Genomic DNA, 21,823 nt, shown 5'->3' with positions numbered 1-21,823 from the left:
TCTTGTGGGCTGACATGTTAACACCTGTTTACACCGTTTAGAGGACAGACGGAGACACACACACTATCGGGCGATAGATGAAGACATTCGTCCAACTACAGCCTTTGATGTTCTTTGGCTGAGTGTGTGGGTACTGTGTGACACATTACAGTGAAGTCTTTCATGTGTGTGAAGCCATCAGAGTGAAGCCACTCAGGCACACTGGGCTGAAACCAGCAGCCTACCCAAAGGAGGCTGTCCTTGAGCCTTGTGTGCGCATGTGTGAGTGCTGAAAATGATATAAAACGTTACATGTAGTCATGGCTCATGTAATATCTAACTGTACTAGATCTAGTTACTGAGTGCGTATTTATAACAGGAGTATCAGCTATAGGACCGCATCCCAGTGGCACTGTTGTTGAGCGAGGGGGTTAGAGGTTGAATGGGTGATTCTGTTTTTTATGTAATGAAAGGTAATCCCTTTGGTGCAGAGGCAAATAGCCCCCAGTAGCCAGCAGTCCTTAAGGACAGCAGAGGCCATAAGGAGACACTCTCTTGTCCACACACACACACACACACACATATATACACACACACAAACACACGTACACAAGCACCCTGCTGGGTCACGCTGGTCTGTGCTGAAATGTCACCCAGGCAGTGACACTCTGTGCTTTCAAGTCCCCAGACCTAGCTCAGCCGCCGGTCAGAGCTGAGACTTCAAAGCAGCCCCCCCACCCCCACCCTTGGGTAAACCCAGAGACAGAAAAAAAACAGAGAAAAAAGATGGGAGAGATGGGAGAGATGGCAAGATGGCGACAGCGACAGAGAGCTCACACTGTTAGCGCAGAGAGACAAGGCTGATTGCTTTGAGGCAATTTGCCGGCCAACCTTGACCTTTCCTTGCGCTTGGTCAAGATCATCATTGTGAGTCAGGCGGACTTGAGAAGAGAACAAAAGCAAACATGAGTCCACAGAGAAGGGGGGGGGGGATAAAGTGGTAGAGAGGGTGAGGAGAGGCGAGATGAAACTAACGCACAGCGCGGCTTGCTTGCCAGTGGCAGTCAGTGGCACACGTCATGCCATACACTGCTTTTTCTTTGGCCACAATAAGTATACACAAAGCCAATCCCAGAACATCTTAACCAATTCTGACTCCTAACATCAATTTAATATTCTTTATTTTTGATGATCTTAAACTGGACAGTGTGCAGGATTGATGTCATGTAAATAGTTAATTATATGATTCATATAATGCTAGAAAGACGTATCTACATTAGAAATATTATTGATCTATTTGATTATACATACATTATTTCAGTAAGTTAAAATTGCGGGTTAAGAAATTGAAATTGAAGAACCATTGTATAACACTGTTCTGGCGTGTTATATTGTAGGGTATGTGTGTTAACATAATCTAATGTGTGTGTGTGTTGTGTTATCACATTTTTTTCTCTGTCATATACATATTAGACAGAAGCTCACATTTTCACAAATTCAGCTCAATGCACACAAGAGACTTATTTCTCTTAAAGTGAGCATCACCGTTTTTACAGAAAGCTTGCAGTGTTGCCTTTTACAAAACATCATGCTTACATCAACATGAATTAAAGCTGCAGTATTTCAGAAGCTTTTTTTGTTATATTTGTTGAAATTTTTTACATCTCCACAGCAATTAATAATCAAATTTAAATGGTCTGAAACAAAAAGACTGAGACTTAGATACTTACAAAAATACTGTTAAGTAACATCCATCCATCCAGCGCCTGTTAAGTAACATATTCAATAAAATTACTTTACTACAATTTAGATAATCTATTAAAGAAAATACAGACTGTACTTATTTATCAAACTAAAACATAAATACACTTAACTTGGCTTTGCAACTAATATAAAGACATTATTTAAAAAAAAGAGAAATGTATAAAAAGCTATATCTTGTACTTAATGAGCACAGAGTTCTATTTCTATTTTTTAACACTGTCAATAGATTATCAGGTCACACATTTAGGCAGAGACGCAATTTCACCTACTTTAATCACTTCAATCATATCTGCTTGTTGTTACGAAATATTACTGCTCCTCTAAAGGTTAGGCCTACGTCTAAAGCTAGTAAGCAACCCTGGATAAATGACAGCATTCGCAGCCTAAAAAGGGAATGCAGGAAAGCAGAGTGCAAATGGAAAAAATCCAGTCTCCAAGTCCAATATCTCAGTCTGAAGGATTTATTAATTAACTACAATAACATGGTTAAGGATGCGAAAACACACTATTTTTCTGAACTCATTACTAGACATAAACACAATCCCAGGTTTCTGTTTAAGACTGCGGATCAGCTGCTAAACCCAACCCCTCCTTGTGCCTCAGCTGGAAGTAATGATGATTGTGAATTGTTTTTATCTTATTTTACCAATAAGGTGGTGTCAATCAGAGCCTCTATTACCCCCACGGCTTCTTACTCAGAGGTCCCTCACCAGCAACAAGAGAGTTTTAACCAGTTTAATCCCATCGACTTGTCTGAGCTTTTAAAAACAGTATCACAAATGAGAGTGTCTTCCAGCCCACTTGATGTAATACCTATAAAGTTTTTACTGAAAGTAATAGATTCTGTTGGGCCCCATTTGATCTCTGTTCTTCACAGCTCCCTATCTACTGGTTGTGTCCCTGATTATTTTAAAATGGCTTGCGTGAATCCACTTTTAAAGAAACCTGGTTTAGATCCCTCCCTCCCACATAATTTTAGACCAATTTCAAAACTGCCTTTATTGCAAAGATTTTAGAAAGAATTGTGTCCAAACAGCTGCTCTCTCTACTGGAAGAAAATGAATTATTTGAAAAGTTTCAATCTGGTTTCAGGAAGTACCACAGCACTGCTTAAAGTCACCAATGACCTTTTAATGTCTGCTGATGAAGGCATGTGCTCAGTCCTGGTACTCCTGGACCTTAGCGCTGCTTTTGACACCATTGATCACGACATCATGTTAGACAGACTGAGGCACTGGGTGGGGATCTCTAGTACTGCCCTAGAATGGTTTTCATCCTGCCTGTCAAATAGGAAGTTTTGCGTGTCTGTAAACAACTATGTCTCTTCGTTCTGTCCAGTTAAATATGGTGTGCCTCAGGGGGTCGGTCTGAGGACCCATTTTGTTTTCCTTTTATCTGCTTCCCCTTGGACACATTATTCAGAGACATGGTATTTCTTTTCATATTTATGCTGATGACACACAAATATACTTGCCCGTCAGATCCACAGACCCTGGAATACTGAGTTCACTTAACAACTGCCTTTGTGAAGTTAAAAAATGGATGTCAAATAATTTCCTCCAGCTGAACTCAGACAAAACAGAACTCCTGGTCATTGGGTCCCAGCAGATGGCAAAAAAAAATACTGCCATCTGCTGGTTCCCTAGTAAATCACATTAAGCCTGGTGCAAAGGACCTTGGAGTTTGGTTTGATAGTAATTAAAATTTTGAGCAGCACACCACAAAGCTTGTTCAATCATGTTTTTATCAACTTAGAAATATAGCAAAAATTCGATCTATGTTAACTTTTAAGGACACCAAGACCATTTTACACGCCTTCATCTCACCACGACTGGATTACAGCAACAGCCTTTTCACTTGTTTAACCCAAAAATCTACTGATCGACTCCAGACTGTCCAGAACTCAGCTGCCAGGCTTTTAACCAGAACAAAGAAATATGACCACATTACCCCTATTTTAGCTTCATTACACTGGCTCCCAGTATGTTTTAGAATTGACTTTAAAATTTTATTGACCACTTTTAAAGCTCTTCATGGCCTCTCGCCTTGTTATATTTCTGACCTTTTAGTCCCATACACACCAGCACGTACCTTGAGATCCTCGGGCAGAGGTCTGTTGTCTGTTCCAGAGTCTCGACTGAAAACTAAAGGGGACAGAGCGTTTGCTGTCAGGGCCCCGAGGCTCTGGAACAGCCTGCCCGAGGAAATCAGGTCGGCTGAGTCAGTGAACTCTCTTAAGTCCTTCTTAAAACATACTTTTATAGGAGAGCCTTTCCAGATTTTATTTGACTTTATTTTATCCCTTTTATTTTATTCTATTTTACTTATTTAATATTTATCTTAAACGTGTATTTTAGTCTTTTCAATGTTTTCTTGCTTTTAATTTGTATTGTTTTTGTATTATTGTCTTTTGGGTATTATTGTCTTTACACTTGTTAAAGCACTTTGTAACTTGTTTTTGAAAAGTGTTCTACAAATAAAGATTATTATTATTATTATTATTAATTGTGAACCTGACAATAATTACCTGGGAGCATGAATGTGGTGTTGTTGTGAGGATGCCTCTGAACCCTCTGACGCTCTTAATCAAAATCACATATACAGTGAGGAAAATAAGTATTTGAACACCCTGCTATTTTGCAAGTTCTCCCACTTAGAAATCATAGAGGGGTCTGAAATTGTCATCGTAGGTGCATGTCCACTGTGAGAGACATAATCTAAAAAAAAAAAAATCCAGAAATCACAATGTATGATTTTTTAACTATTAAGTATTAAATAAGTATTTGAACACCTGAGAAAATCAATGTTAATATTTGGTACAGTAGCCTTTGTTTGCAATTACAGAGGTCAAATGTTTCCTGTAGTTTTTCACCAGGTTTGCACACACTGCAGGAGGGATTTTGGCCCACTCCTCCACACAGATTTTCTCTAGATCAGTCAGGTTTCTGGGCTGTCGCTGAGAAACACGGAGTTTGAGCTCCCTCCAAAGATTCTCTATTGGGTTTAGGTCTGGAGACTGGCTAGGCCACGCCAGAACCTTGATATGCTTCTTACAGAGCCACTCCTTGGTTATCCTGGCTGTGTGCTTCGGGTCATTGTCATGTTGGAAGACCCGGCCTCGACCCATCTTCAATGCTCTAACTGAGGGAAGGAGGTTGTTCCCCAAAATCTCGCAATACAGGCCCCGGTCATCCTCTCCTTAATACAGTGCAGTCGCCCTGTCCCATGTGCAGAAAAACACCCCCAAAGCATGATGCTACCACCCCCATGCTTCACAGTAGGGATGGTGTTCTTGGGATGGTACTCATCATTCTTCTTCCTCCAAACACGGTTAGTGGAATTATGACCAAAAAGTTCTATTTTGGTCTCATCTGACCACATGACTTTCTCCCATGTCTCCTCTGGATCATCCAAATGGTCATTGGCAAACTGAAGACGGGCCTTGACATGTGCTGGTTTAAGCAGGGCAACCTTCCGTGCTATGCGTGATTTCAAACCATGACGTCTTAGTGTATTACCAACAGTAACCTTGGAAACGGTGGTCCCAGCTCTTTTCAGGTCATTGACCAGCTCCTCCCGTGTAGTTCTGGGCTGATTTCTCACCTTTCCTAGTCCGAGGGAGATTCACAGTCATGTTTAGCTTCTTCCATTTTCTAATGATTGCTCCAACAGTGGACCTTTTTTCACCAAGCTGCTTGTCAATTTCCCCGTAGCCCTTCCCAGCCTTGTGGAGGTGTACAATTTTGTCTCTAGTGTCTTTGGACAGCTCTTTGGTCTTGGCCATGTTAGTAGTTGGATTCTTACTGATTGTATGGGGTGGACAGGTGGCTTTATGCTCTAATTTAGGATAATAAATGGAGTGGAGGTGGACATTTTGAAGGCAGACTAACAGGTCTTTGAGAGTCAGAATTCTAGCTGATAGACAGGTGTACAAATACTTATTTGCAGCTGTATCATACAAATAAATAGTTAAAAAATCATACATTGTGATTTCTGGATTTTGTTTTTTAGATTATGTCTCTCACAGTGGACATGCACCTACGATGACAATTTCAGACCCCTCCATGATTTCTAAGTGGGAGAACTTGCAAAATAGCAGGGTGTTCAAATACTTATTTTCCTCACTGTAGAAGCACTTAGGGACTGGCAGAAGACTCCAGTTAGCACTGAAGGAGTGGGGACAAACAGCAAACACCTTCACATACTCACGCTCTTACATAGTGCCCACGCACACATACACACACACATTCCCAGGGAATCTTAATCAGCCGCTGCGCTAAGCGGTAACTCTTGCATCCGTTATCGATTGTCCGCCCAGGTTTGTTTGTCTTTGGGTGCCTATGGGAATCCACCTGGAGTCCGGGGAGTCAATGAGAGTGGAGCACAGAAAGACTATCAGCCAAGCAGCAGCAATTAGCCCTGGGACACAGAGCTGCATGTCTACTCTGGTCAGTGCTGCAACAAGCAGACACACAGCAATAGAAGCAGACTAGACTAGGAGCAAGCCTGAGGAGAGCCTTTGCTCATTAAACAACAGTATCAGAGGCCCCTGACAGGCACAGAAGACCAGGAGGAATGAAAACAGCAGGTTGCCACTTTAAATACACAATAGCTGGACATGATTGTGTGAAGGGGGTATATGTGTGAATATATGCGTGGGTGGATGGATGTGTGTGTGTGTGTGTGTGTGTGTGTGTGTGTGTGTGTATGAACGCTTACATGTGGCATGTGACATGTACAGCCTGTGTGTGCTCAGGTGTGATAAGCTATTGGGATAGTTTACCACAGTGGTGTGGGTCATTTAAGTTTGGAAAAAGCTTTAGGCATAAATCACACACAAGCTATACAGCAGGGTAAAATACAGTATGAAAGTGACAGAGAACATGAGAAGAAAAGAGGAAGTGTGTAAGTGTGTGTGTGTGTGTGTGTGTGGTTTTAGGCCCCATCCACACTACTGCGTTTTCGAATTAAAACGGAGACCTTTTGCTACATTTGCACCTCCCGTCCAGACTAAAACAACGAAAACGAAGACCTAAAACGGAGATGTTTGGAAACGCTGCCGACCCTGTTTGCGTTTCGAAACTGGGTCGTTTTAGTGAAGACAATCAAAAACGGAGGACTTTAGAAATGATGACACAACCGTTCACGCTCGGCTCTCTGATTGGGTCTTATAAGTCATACAAAGCAGAAACACGATGCTGACAGAGTTTTTGAGTTGGTATTTTTATTAAAATAGTCTGTACCGTGCAAATACCACTTAGGCCTATCTGCCTACACTTGTACAGTGCATGTCGCCGTTTACTTTGCAACGACTGTTTTCCACAGCCAGTTTTTCAATACCCCCCAGTATTTGATCAAATCCCTCTCTAAATGATACGACCGCCACATATTCCATTTCAGTCGGAAATACGTTAGATTACAGAAACTGTGGTTTCACAGCAAATTTTGTCATCCGCTCTTGGGTTCTAACCTTTGTTGTCTTATAAAATCATGTCTCATAGGTCGTGCAAGATTCAGGCGGTGTGCCGGCTGTTTGACAATGATACTATTTTAATTGATGTTGCCATAATGACATGACCTGGATTCCGCTTTCTGTTGACACATGTACAGGTTTCTGTATTTAGATGAGCTGGCAGATGAGATCCTGTCAATTATGTCAGCTTTGAGAGAAGAACAGGCATCCCATTGGTGCCACTCACACTATGAGTCATTCATTACACAGTCCCTATGGCCAAACAAACATCCATTAGTTCTGCTGAAAATGTATTATAGAGGAAGAAAAAAGAATCCAGGACTCCGGGACAGTGTGGCACGCATCTAAAAGGGACAGAGACATGCATTGAAAGGGCTATTCTGTAAGTCAAGTGGATGCATGAGGGAGCTATGAACCAACAAGCACTAAAAATAGCAACACATAACACCACAGACTTCCTATCAGTCACCAGTGTGACTCTTGACTTAATGGTGCAACTAGCGTACGCGGTTGCTCTGAGAAACAATGTCAGTTTCTAAAAACCCATCTGCGGTCAGAGTATTCTTTTCTATTATGAAGACTTGACACTAGACAACAGTGGTTTTGGTTATTTTTGTAGAATTTCTGTACATGCAGGGCAGCATTCTGGTTTCCCGACAAGCTTGTTTGTTGTTTCAAGTACTCCACCATCTAAATCTAATGGTGAAGCAGATAGTTCATATAAGACATTAATAAGTGGGATATTGCCATGCACAAAGTAGATGTCGTTTTCACTGTAATTTGAGCTGCTACTTGTTGAAATGGTTCATGGAGCGCTTCCTTTACCTTCATTTAACGGCCTTGGCTCCCACAGTACGAAAATTAAAACAATGATTGCAGTTTATAATTTAGTTTTGTTGTTCCACCCTAAAAAATAATTTCAGTACATCATCAATTTCAATGCACTCTTAAATTGTAGTACAACGCAGCTGATTCTAAAGCTGATGATACACAGAGCAACTTTTAGAGCAATCGTGCTGGGCAACGTTGCCGTCAGTGGTAATAAGGAAAGATTACTACAGTAATCCCCTTCCCCCACCACTCCGCCACCCGCCCCGCACCGCCGCTATCCATTCAAAACATAGTCGGACTTGCCACTAGCAAGACTGCCCAGCAACATTGCTGAAAAAGTTTCCCCGTAAAGGAAGCACCTCCATGAACCATTTCAACAAGTAGCAGCTCAAATTACAGTGAACACAACATCTACTTTGTGTATGGCAATATCCCACTTATTAATGTCTCATATGAACTATCTGCTCCTCCATAAAATTGGGTCGTTTGGATGCTTAAACTGTCCATAGGGTCTAGGTCTCTCCTGTGAGGTGGTTTGCACCATCCATGGGTCGAGAGCCGCCTCTACTCAGTGGGATTTGGCGCTGGTCTTACACACGCAAACCCAAGCCCCTTTTGAGCCTTTAGAGACAGCAGACCTGAAGTTTCTTTCGGCCAAGGTCGCCTTACTTGTGGCTCTGACATCGGCCAAGAGGGTCAGCGATCTGGCTGCCCTCTCTGTGGCTCCGTCGTGTCCCAGGATTCAGGGTGACTCCTTTCAGTCCCGGGTGACTACTCTCTCGGGCTTCTTTCCTCCCCCCCATGGGTCTGAGGACAACAGTACGTCCCACCTCCTTTGCCCAGTGCGTGCGCTGTCCTGTTTCTTGGCGCACGGCTGCTTGTCACGGTCGCAGCGCCTGTTTATGCACTACAGAGAGCAGTCCAAGGGACTTCCCCTGTCAGCACAGCGCCTGTCTCTGATCTCTGTCTCTGATGAGGTCGCTGTCGTGACCCCGCCTGCTTCTGTACAGCGGACGTGTAAACCCAATAGCAATAGCCTTAGAGGGCTGCGCCTATACTCATAGAATCCGGAGTTACAGTACGTAACTACCGTTTCTGCGTTTGTCTGCTGTGACAACAACATCAATGCAAAGCGCTATCATCATGATATCAGGCAGGGTGTCCACATTTGTGGACAGTTATTTTAATTCCATTGTGGGTTACTATATCATGGTTATGTTCTCCAAGTAATTTAACTAAGGACAGTGTCAGTGGATTTATAGCAACACTGTAACAGTGGTTACTCTCTTGTTTTCCAAATATTTATTGCTTGATGACCTCATCAATTCAAGATGGCCGATTGTCATGGCCATGTGCTAAATGCCTCAGGCATATAAGTGAAAAACTTTTATTCAAGGTCAATCAAGGTAAAAAAAAAAAATAGTAGTATGTACAGGTATTATTAACAGCTTTATGTTTTATATTAAAGGGACTATATATAATATAAGAATTTTAAATGAAATTAATCAAATTTTCATTGCCTTATTGTCCATGGGCTCAAAACTCACTTAGAAATGAAGCACGCCTGTTTTCTCTGTTGCTTGCATCAGCCACTATTCTGGCTCCCGAGCCTCTCTCGTACTACAGCGACAACACAGCAGCTAACAACATGCAGTCCAATAACACCATACAACAACCGGCTCACAACAAAACACAGGCTCCATGTAAGGATACAAAACAACAATAAAGTTTTATTTGCTTCGTAACGTTCCGTTTAGGTTTATTGTGGTTTTACCAATACTCAGGTACACAGCTTATCCACCTCTCTGTTGCTGTAACTAAAGTGACCCACATAATATACAATACTGCAACTCCCCTGTGACAACAACCCAGAGGACGAGCCATGCACTAACACTACAGTAAAGTTACTTACTGCGGTCTTATTATTATAAAGTGTGACACAATCTTGTCATAATAATCAGTCCAGCTCACTACCCGTTTCGTTATCATCCAATACATTTAGCTGTGCGGACATTGCTGAGCCTCCGGTGAAAGATACACAGATAGTAGTAAGATAATTACTGAAAGCAACATGTCGGATAAATGCAGTCACTGTAACTTTATCATGAAACGAGCATGAGTTAGTTAAACCTGCAGCTGATAAAACTATTACTGTAACATTGCAGTAGGGGTTTACCTGAGTTTCCAGTATATTGTGTAAAGCTGTCTCCCTGCCTGTCTATAGCCGCTGTCACTCTGCCTTTTTTTCCGGGAGGATTGTGCCGATATGCGGTTGGCTGCGCTGAATGAAGTAACGTTACGGAGCCGGTGTTGATCTGCCTCGGAGACGGGAATGTTGAAGTAACAGAGCCTGAACATGGCTGAGTGAAAAGCCACAGCCTGCATGCTGGTGTTCCTGCATTTATTGCAGGATTTCTGTATGAAAGTGGTTGAGTTTCAGATTATGCTCACTCATGAGTTCAAGCGAGCATGCGGACGAGCACATGCCTGGTAGCAATCTTAAAACCGCTCCGCTAGTGGCTGCTGGAAACTCCATAATGCCTCTTTAAAATGTAGAGTAAAATGCAGTTTTTATACACCAAAAACCAACTGTCCACATATGTGGACGTCAGTGGACATTGCATAAAGTTTGATTTCTGTAACCTGCTAGTATATCTATTGTACTTTTTCAGAGATGTGATGAATTGTATTATATTACAATAAAACAGACATTTAACAAATATACGAACATATATAATGCAAAAGTGCATATTACAGCATTAAATGCCAACTTTTGATTGCTTTGCAGCCTTTACAAGAAATAAATAACACTGTGAGTGTTTTTCCTCTATTTGTTCCAAAAATATGTGTTTTATTGTTAATTCTATTTATTGTTAATTCTAAATCCATTGACAAAATGGCGGCAAAATAAATGCTGGACTTTATTGCTTTGTCTTTGACAAACAAGCTGAGATGTTAACATTCCTTTTTTTTTGACAACTAAAGCAAACTAAAACAAAAAGCAGCCTCCATGGCTGATTCAAGTTTACGTTTTTAGTTTACATACGGTATATTGCCGTGTCAATGCTCATTTTCATTTAGGTGAAAGATTTATACTTTTATATTCATGTACATTCAGAGATATAAAACAGATGATATAAAATATATACAGTTGTATTTTGAGATTGGAACAGTATCAAAAATAAGCAAATTAAAAAGAGAAAAGATTTCAAAATAAAATAAATATAATTTATTCAAATTTGAGAAAGATAAAATAAACGTGTAAGCTATATATTAAATAAAAGAGACAAAAAATAAATGTAAGGATGCCATTTATTAGAGAGAGATGTTGCACCTCTTGCACACAGACAGTATGTTGTGATCTTGTTTTGAGAGAAGCTCTTATGGTAGAACCTCTCCAAAATCTCAGAAATTGTCATGAGCACACAACAGGTACCAATAATTTATTCATCTTAATTCAACTTATTTTCTGCCACAGGTTCTGCACACCTCTGGCCACAACATTTCCAAAAATCAGTCACCATGTTGTGTGCACTCACTGTGAATACCAGAAAAGAGAGAGAGAGAGAGAGAGAGAGAGAGAGAGAGAGAGAGAGAGAAACAGAAAAAGAGCAGAATATTTTGACTTTCTTGGAGGTCACAATAAGAGGAGCGGGACTGGAATAGGCAAACGATAAGTGAGGGAAAGAGGAGTGAGTCACTCTCGCTATCTCCCCTGACAGCTGTTTCCATCTAACAAGCATGCAAGTATGTTCAATTCAAAACACTAGTAGTAGAGTGCATGGTGTCAATTGAAATGATACCTAACACACGCTGGATGAGACCATTTTGGGGCTTCAAAGATAGTTCAAAACCAGGACACAGAGGGTTTTATATGAATCTACCTCACACACGCACTCTCTCTCACACACACACATCCTAACATGCACACTCATATACACTGAGATGAAAAGAATTTTATTTAGGCACGCAGTCATGCCAGCAGTCCCAAATGGTGTGCTGAGGATTAAAAGCAGGAGGGTGTTATTAGAGTACCAAACATTAACCAGAGTAATTGAAACAGTGAACCAGAAGACAGTGTTCCTGTTGAAATTGTACTTCTGTTAAAGTCGATGAAAAACCCTGGTAGATGTTCCTGTTAGAAATGTTGTTTTTCTCAATCTCTATCATACAGTAAAAGAAAACTAACAAGTGTATTCCAGGGTGTGTAAAAAAAAAAACTGACATTGCTGCAGGCTTTTTTATCCAGACACGCACTATATTTAGCTTAAGTGTCATCATCAAAATCATTATTAAGTTCTTCTTTCTGTGGTTTCCTTGTTTACATAAAGGAACAAAGAAAACTGATTCCCCATCACTTAGCCAAGGAAACAAAATCATTTCCCACAAACATTTTAGATTTACCAGTAGTATGTTGTTGATATGGCAACACATTTGTTTGTTTACATTCTGTCAGCCACTGCTCAGTACAGTCAAAGTGACTATATGAGTCTTATGCCGGCCTATGTGTCTGCAGTGATTGAAAAAAGGTGAACAGGGAATGAAGGAGGGCTGGGCAGATTGGTGAAGGAGTAGAGGGGTTGATGGATATAATGTTAGAAGATGCTAAAGAGGCTGTCTGGAAGCTGCTCCAGTTTTAAAGGTGAAGCAGCTAAATAAAGTTAAGATTCACTGTGTGTGTGTGTGTGTGTGTGTGTGTGTGTGTGTGTGTGTGTGTGTGCCTGCACTCCAGCACGTGACCCTACTTCCACTGTGATGGAAGTAGGCCAGAACAGTGGAGAGCAGCTGATAGGAGGATTGAAACGGGAAGTGATTACAGAAAGAAAAATGGAGAGAAAAGGCTTCATAGCCGGAGTTTTCCTTATCTCTGTGTAATGTGTGCATGTCTGCACGTGCTGGCTTTTGTGCAGTTAGCATGCTCAGATGCTCTGACAGCGTGAGATATAGCCTTTCCAATGATCTAGCAATGGTCATAAAGTCACAGCTCGCCAGCTAGTGGTGCGATTGTGTCCGTTTCTTGTCTATTCGTGAGCCACGGCCTCTGCTCTTAGCTTCCAGTGATTACAGCTCAGCAGCCAAGCCTGACAACACACAGGCAGAGTGTAATCAAGTCAGAGAGAGGGAGGTGTAATCAGCATTTCCCCTCCAATCAGCCCCAAAATCACCGTCTCTAATCTGCAGCCAGCCATTGATGGGTTTGATTGATAGGATGGATTTGTTATCTGGCTGTGGGGGTCTGCAGGGAGCAGAACAACAAGCAAGAGCAAGAGACACAGTCAGCTTATCAGCTATCGCTACATTTGTTACCGCTCCCCTCGCTGAGCGAGCTGAGCTTTTCCTCACAGGCTACAACCGCAGCTCTCCTCTCATTTATCATACAGAAGAATTAAATGTGGACACTTCAAAGTACTTCCACACACAAGGGTCCCGAGGGCATGTGTTTTCTCCCTGTTTAAAATAGAGAGGGCCGATCCATCACTGGTTGTTTGTGACGGAAACAGAAACCACAGAGAGTATTTGTTTGTGTGTCTGTGTGTGTGTGTGCTTGAGCGTGCGAGCGTGAATATGTCTATGCGTGAATTCATTACACGTACAAATGTGTGTGTGTGTATCGGCATGCATGTGTGATTTATACATGTCAGATGCACAGTGACGATAAGCAGACAGAATAATGCCTTTTCAGCAAGCAAATACTGTGCCTGTATCATCTACTGCCTGCAGTTTTGATAAATCTTGCTACTCTGTGTCAGACTGTACTGAAAAATCTTCCCAAATGTTGAAACAAATATGCTTATTTTCAATGAGCATGTGATGAATGAGCTCCATTGATTTTGTGCATGAAGCCAAAACAATAGAGACCAAGACAAATGCTCAGCCTGTTTAAGATAACAAGGCAGCTTCACCAGGCTGTGTGACATTCTCTTTGTGTGTGGGACTGGGACAAAATCAAGGAAATAAAGAGGAGATATGTAGTGTAGCCGATACGGATACAATTAGATTTCACATCTATGGCCATTCACATGTAAAAAATAATTAACAGACCGTTTATTTGGATGTGTCTCTGTGTAGAATGGTGTACAGGACTTTGATCATCTTGGTGTTATTATTACCTGGCCCACCAATTCCTCTTAAGACAGAACTTTTTCTTCTTCTACACTTGATCTACCTAAGCATTGGTGTTAAACTTTGGTGTTACAATATGCCTCTGTGTACTGCATCCTCTGGTGGCAGAGGCTGACTATCACGATACACTATCCTATGCATTGTGATGTATAATAGCTTAAATTAGGCAGATATCAGCGCAGAATTTGCCAATTTTCCTCTGTACATCACGTGACTAAACAACATATCTGCTAAAGAAGACTCTGTGATACAATCAAACCCTTCAGAACAGCTACTAAAAAGACCTTGAGGTGAGATTACTTTGTCAACTGCTGCCTTAAGGGACAAGAATGAACCTTGACGCTCAACTTTTAAGCCAACATCGAAGAGAAGTCCAGTTTAAGTGTTTCAAATGTTCAATTCCATGACAACTGGGCAAACTCATGAACAGATACTAAATGGACCTCGATGTAAGGCTGGTTTGTTCACCAGATGGTGCCTACTTAAATCAAATATCCCAATTCTCCTGCAGCACCTTGATCAACCAGGGCGGCCAGCCAAACTTCAGGGCCAGAAACACCAGAGGGTCACAGCTCCATGACTAACTAAAAATAATTTAACAAGAGCATTTCAACATTTCAAATTCAACAAGTGAACCAGACTCTGAGCTTGTGTGTGCTGAGCCAGTAATGCCCACCCTGAGCTGGGGGCAAGCACAGAGAATCAGCAGCATCAGTAGCAGTAGGCAGTGTGCTTTTCAGGCCAAGCAGCAGCAGCAGAAGAGGCAGAGAGTGTCTGTCAAGGCTCTGTCCTGCTCCTAATGGGATGTTCTTGTTGTTGCCAACGGATAACTCTCATCCTGTGTTCTGGACTACAGATCAAAGAGGGCCTGGACTCCACAGCTACCAGGGCTGCACAGATGGAGAGGACATAGGCAGAGAGTAGAGTAGGAAGGGTAAGTAAAGGGTAAAATAAGCCAGCACGTGAGCAAAAAGGTAAGAACGAAAACAAGAAAGAGAGAACAAATGAAAGAAAGAAAACAAAAAAGAAAATAAACCATCCTATCCTTTGCAGTGAACATGCATTGTGTCCCTCTGTTCACCCTCAGAAGCAGATTAAAGCCCATTCTTCTATTTTCTGCTTCTATTTTCGTGAGGGAAAGGAGGGGAGCAGAAAAAGATGAAAGCCAGCTATACAAGTCAAGTGGGATAGTGGTGTTTCCTTTAAACCAAATTCTGGGAAAGCTGACAGATGGATATTGCTGTGAGCAGCAGCACAACGTTGGGACCATGCAAGATGATGTCACTTACAACATGTTTCTCTGGAAAGAAGAACAGTCCTACTTGTCAGACAAGACAAGAGTACTCTAAAATGTTTTGAATACTTGTTGGGTCAACAATTGGTGAAGTGGTGAAATGAGGCAGCATCAGCCCTCTCTGCTAAGGGTCAGTAGTGATTTCAGGGCAAAGCTCTTTGTCAGGTGATGTGGAATCAACCTTTTGAGTTATGAGTGGCAGCCAGCTGTGTAGCTGATGGTCTAGAGATAAGATAATGGTTTGGCGTGATGAATATCAAGAGCCAAAAAGCAAGGTCAGGGGAGGCCCACAAAAAGAGAAAAAAGCTTTATGAACAGGCCTGCACAAACACACACACACACACACAAAGAGCTCCATCATCCACCTGCAGGGAGAAATATGTCTTTCCTCAGCATTGATGATAGCATCTTCAGTCCCATGGTTCAACACTTTCACTCGAGGCCCTCGACAAAAGGACTGAATCTAAAGAAGAGGATTGTTTCAGAGAAACTGACTAATGTGCTCCACACGCAGGCCTTAAGAGTGGGATGAAAGCTAGCTTTTGAAATGTCACAGAAAATGTAGTGCTGCATGATTTGGAGCGCGCACACACTCACTCACACACAGAACTGCTACTGCTGCTACTACTTCTGCAATATTCATATTTCAGTACAGCCTGATCATGATCTTTTGATAATCAGATGAATAACTGAATGCAAAGCAATGCACACCTCTACTGGAATGACTTCATTTACTTCCAGTTTCTGCCAAACTGCAATGAAAAAATAACCAGGATTGAGGTGTCAGGATCAAATGCGGACACTTTTATAAATTTTTGATTTACGCATCATCTGTCGCAGTTCAAGTTACTGGCAACGGGAAGGTAGGGCTGAAACGATTCATCGATTAAATCGATTAATAAAATGCGTCGACACAAATTCTTTGCATAAATGTCTGTGCGAAACAGTGTGCTAAATAGTTACAGTCGTATGCAAAAGTTTAGGCACTCCTGACAATTTCCATGATTTTCATTTATAAATAATTGGATGTTTGGATCAGCAATTTTATTTTGATCTATCAAATAACTGAAGGACACAGTAATATTTCAGTAGTGAAATGAGGTTCATTAGATGAACAGAAAATGTGCAAAATGCGTCAAAACGAAATTAGACAGGTGCATAAATTTGGGCACCCTTGTCATTTAGTTGATTTGAATAACTGTAACTACTTAGCACTGATTAATTAGAACACACAATTGGCTTGGTGAGCTCAATAAGCCTTGAACTTCATAGACAGGTGCATTCAATCATGAGAAAAGGTATTTAACGTGGCCAATTGCAAGTTGTTGTTCTCTTTGACTGTCCTCTGAAGAGTGGCAACATGGGGGCCACTAAACAACTCTCAAATGACTTGAAAACAAAGATTGTTCAACATTATGGTTGGCTACAAAAAGTTATCGCAGAGATTTAAGCTGTCGGTGTCCACTGTGAGGAACACAGTGAGGAACACAGTGAGGAAATGGAAGACCACAGGCATAGTTCTTGTTAAGAAGGGCTAGAAGTGGCAGGCCAAGTAACATATCGGAGAGGCAAAGGCGAAGAACGGTGAGAACGGTCAAAAATAGCCCACAGACAACCTCCAAAGACCTACAACATCATCTTGCTGCAGATGGTGTCACTGTGCATCGTTCAACAATTCAGCGCACTTTGCACAAGGCGAAGCTGTACGGGAGAGTGATGCGGAAGAAGCCTTTACTGCACAGAAGGTGCTGTGGACTGATGAAACAAAGATGGAGTTATTTGGTCATAACAATGGGCGTTATGCATGGCGGCAAAAGAACACAGCGTTCCAAGACAAACACTTGCTACCCACAGTACCCACTTTGGTGGAGGTTCCATCATGCTGTGGGGCTGTGTGGCCAGTGCCGGCACTGGGAGTCTTGTTAAAGTTGAAGGTTTCATGGATTCCACTCATTATTAGCAGGGATCAGTCACAAAGTTGAAATTACGCCGGGGCTGGATATTTCAACAAGACAACGACCCAAAACACTGCTCAAAATCTATTCTGGCATTTATGCAGAGTAACAAGTACAATGTTCCCCAGACCTGAATATCACTGAAAATCTGTGTAGTGATTTGAAGCGGGCTGTCCACGCTCGGCAACCATCGACCCTAACTGAACTGGAGATGTTTTGCAAGGAGGAATGGTCCAAAATACATTCATCCAGAATCCAGACACTCATTACAGGCTAAAGGAAGCGCCTAGAGGCCGTTATTTCTGCTAAAGGAGGCTCAACTAAATATTGATGTGATATTTCTGTTGGGGTGCCCAAATTTATGCACCTGTCTACTTTCGTTTTGATGCATATTGCACATTTTCTGTTCATCCAATAAACCTCATTTCACTACTGAAATATTACTGTCTCCTTCAGTTATTCGATAGCTCAAAATGAAATTGCTGATCCAAACACCCAATTATTTATAAATGAAAATCATGGAAATTGTCAGGGGTACCTAAACTTTTGCATACAACTGTAACTATTTAGCACACTGTTTCGCACAGACATTTATTACTGTGGCACATCGCGCTTACGCTGTGAACACGACATGATAATAATCACGGCGCTGTTTGCCAAGTGGAGGAAGAGAGAGAAAATAGCGAGGGACAAAGAAGAAAGAGTCCAAAGTATGGGATTATTTCAAGCTACAGAAAACAACAATGTTACCGTCCCTACACTGTAAAACGAAACTTATGTCACCTCGGCAACAGCACGACGGCATCTGATCAGAAGGCACACCGTGTTCTGCCAGCGTCCACAGACAAGGTAACAGTAACAGCAACTTTAGCATTTAACTGAAATCATGATTGATTGTTGAGTTGAAGGGTAGCCAAAGTAAGCTGCAGTCCTCAGCTGAAAACGTACACACGTGCATTTGCCGCCGCCAAGCAAAAAGTACTTCTTAAACGACTCATCGATGAATCTTCCAATACTAAAATCATGGTTAGCTGCAGCCCTATAGGAAGGACAATGAAATGCAGCCAGAACACAACTGGAAGCGTAAAGGGCAGTTAAAGAGGTGGTATTATGCTCATTTTCAGGTTCAAAATCCTATTTAGGGGTTGTACCAGAACAGGTTTACATGGTTTCATTTTCAAAAAACACCATATTTTTTGTCATACTGCACATTGCTGCAGCTCCTCTTTTCACCCTGTGTGTTGAAGGCTTCGTTTTAGCTATGGAGTGATACATCTTGTCTCTTAATGATCTTTGTTGGGAGTTGCACATGCGCAGTTCCTAGTTAAGGACTACTAGCCAATCAGAAGCAGAGAAGGGCAGGTCAGCGAAAGGTCGGTAATAGCCAATCAGAAGCAGAGAAAGGCGGGTCAGCGAAAAGACAGTAAACAGCTTCGATTCAGCTGTAGGCTACATGTTGCTAACCAGGTTGCAAATTTGGACTGGAGCAAGAGTTTCAGAGTGGTGAGTTATTAATCTGTAACAAAAGTATCTTTCATCCATAAAGTTTTATCAAAGCTCTGTCTCTACATCACAGTAACAACTTCATGTCCATTGACTGCTTGGAGGGTAGCTAGTGTTTGGAAGGGAGAGGAGAGGTGTGCTGCAGCTCAGTGTTTTTCCACCGGTGCTTTTGAGGGCCTGTCGGACTAGTCACTCAGCAGCATTATGACATGTATTTTCATTGTGACGTCACAAGAAAGGGAAGAAAAGGCTGGACTACAAACGAGCTGTTTTCAGGCAGTTCAGTGCAGTGTCTTCTGTGGGAGATGGGACTCCCTTTGAGGTGGACTTTCTGCAGGGAGAATGCTGGAAGCTTAAGAAGTCAGTGGAACAACACTTTTTTAGCTTGGTGTGAAGTTAGTTTTTATATTATGGAAGGACAGACGAGGGCGCTGGAAAAGAGGGATTTGGGACTGTGATTAATATTTGGGTAGAGCAAGAAAAGTCCCATGAATATGCACTCTGGATAGGATGAACATCACAGATCAGTGCGTGCAATATTATAACTACCCAGCCTTCTCTAGAGAAATAAATCCCATCCAAATGAGGCTTAAGATATAGTTTTGGTGCTGTCAGCCGTGGCCATCATTGTAGCTGGCAACAAAGTTTGAGATCTGTGACTCAGATGAGTGTCTGAACTAATACTGAGCGTAACTGAAGTGTTTAGTTAAATGGTAGTTGGACAGAAGCAAAATATTGCTACAAATTGGTAAACCAGTGCCCCTAACCTGTCCAAAACAAATTCCACACCAGCCAAAACTGAGAAGACCAACATAACTTCACATTGCAATACAAGGAATATCTTTTTTAAATTGTTTCATTAATCATCCCCCTTTGTATATAGAAATCTGTCACTTATGTAACCAAAAAAGTAATTTTTTCAGTGCTGAATACAAATACAAATACAGGCATACATACACAATTCTAGTGTGTGGAGATCATTAAATATTTCCATAGTGGAAAGAATGGCAAAATGTATAAATACATTCTATAGTCTGAATCCACCAGGTTGAAGAGTGTGTGGTCACAGTAGGAAATCCATTACAGCAGCTGGTGGGTGACATTACAGTGAATGGGGAGAATATACAAAGATATATGTACTTGGGAGGACAAAAGCCTTTCTTCCATTTAATGTTGTTTGCCTGGATGTAAGAAAATTTGCTGGTGCCCGAAGATGGTGTATGGGGAAACCACTTGTTCATGCATGTCCGCGTGCCAGAATACTCACCCAAACACAAATCTACTTCCCGTTCGGAAGAAGGAGAGAGTGAGGGGAGCAGGAACAGTGCAGTGAAGCAGATGTAATTACAAAAGGCAAAACAAACCATGTGTCTCCGAGTCTCTCTGACCCACATGGAGGAAGTAAGTCAGAGCTTATCAGGTTGCCACAGAAAGGGGAAATCTTCTAGTAGAGGTGACAAGTGCTCCATGGCCTTTTCAGATGTGACACATTGGGAAGATGATGACGGTGGTGGTGAAGATGATGGTGAAGGTGGTGGTTGAGCCGGAGGTGGTGAGGACAGATTATGAAGAAATAGTCCCTCCTTCATTCCCAGTAGCAGACAATCTCTGGTTAGCCCCAGAAAGAGAGATCTCAGGTGAATAAACAGCAGTAGTCCAGTTGTCATCTCATACACGGACAGGGAGATATATTATAGCTATATGATATGGGCAGGGTGTGAGGGTGAAGGGTTCACTAGATATGGTTGGTGGTAGGACAGAGAGTATGCAGTCAATTAAATGTTTTCTTTTATGACTATTAATCATGTTCAATCAACCATTAACTTGTAATGCTGTAGTATTCTTTATGTTCACAAGCCATCAAGGAAGCAGTTATTGCGGCTTTTGTTTGCTACTGCTGCTGCTGTTTTGTTGCTGTTGTTGGTGTGAGAGATGTCGGGAGATATTGTTTTCTAGGAAATCCTGTGGAGGGATTTGACAGGCATTGTCAGATGACAAAGTGAACAGCTAGGAGATGAAGATGGGTATGCTTCTGACAGGTTTACTGCAAACACAGTAGGTGCGAACTGCTTGGCCTTGCTGCCGACTGCTGCTATAAATGCATGCATGCATTCAGGCACACTAGCATGTGCAAAAGACGCATGCATGCACAAACGCAAGTACACACAGAGCCGCACATGCAAGTTTGCACTACCTCTGATGTTTCCCATAGATGGTGTCAGGAAAGAAAAAGAGCAGTTTTACTTATAAAGTAGCATGTGTGAAACGTATGTATGGGGCATTGTCAGGTCCTGTCTGATGTATCTTGCCTCTTGACTGTCTCTGGCCTTGACTACTCTAACGCCCTTCTGGCAGAGCTGCTAGCATGCATAGTAAAACCTCTGCAAATGCTCCAAAATGAGGCATTAAGTCTGGTCTTCAACCAGTCAAAGACAGTTCCTGACACTTTTCATTACTCTTCACTGGCTCCACGTTGCTGCTCATAAGTTCAAGTCACTAATGCTCGCCTACAAAGTGGCGCCTAGCACAGCACCCACTGATATTTGCTACAATCTGCCAATGAATGATACGACAAACGGCCGTCACTGCAAGGCATGAAATCTCAATCCAAATTCTTCTCCTGTAGGGTCTCTTTATGCCTTCAAAAAAATCACTTGAAGATCTGTATCTGATGATATATATCTGTATCTGATGAGATATATATATATATATATTATATATATATATATATATATAAAGCTTTGTGTCAGGTGGAACGTGGATCAGAGCATTGTGTCACTTATTCTTAAAAGGCTTCTTCTTCATCTATTGTGGCATGGATTTAACCTCAAAGCTCATGTGTCTGCCAGATGAATATATGTAAAGCCAAACGTATTGCCTCCACACTACCAATTCAGTCTT

General features: G+C 41.8%; 1 protein-coding gene across 1 annotated transcript in view; it reads right to left on the bottom strand.

Moving 5' to 3' along the window:
• The window catches only part of pacrg (PARK2 co-regulated), a 172,746-nt gene that overhangs the window by 84,430 nt on the left and 66,493 nt on the right, over positions 1–21,823 (bottom strand). The gene's annotated exons all lie outside the window — the stretch shown is intronic.

Source organism: Micropterus salmoides, unplaced genomic scaffold (genome assembly GCF_014851395.1).
Source record: "Micropterus salmoides isolate LMB-PRFRI ecotype aquatic unplaced genomic scaffold, ASM1485139v1 Ms_hic_scaffold_19, whole genome shotgun sequence".
NCBI classification, from domain to species: Eukaryota; Metazoa; Chordata; class Actinopteri; order Centrarchiformes; family Centrarchidae; genus Micropterus; species Micropterus salmoides.
The sequence above is the reverse complement of the archived record's forward strand: the minus strand, read 5'-3'. Positions and strand labels throughout refer to the sequence as shown.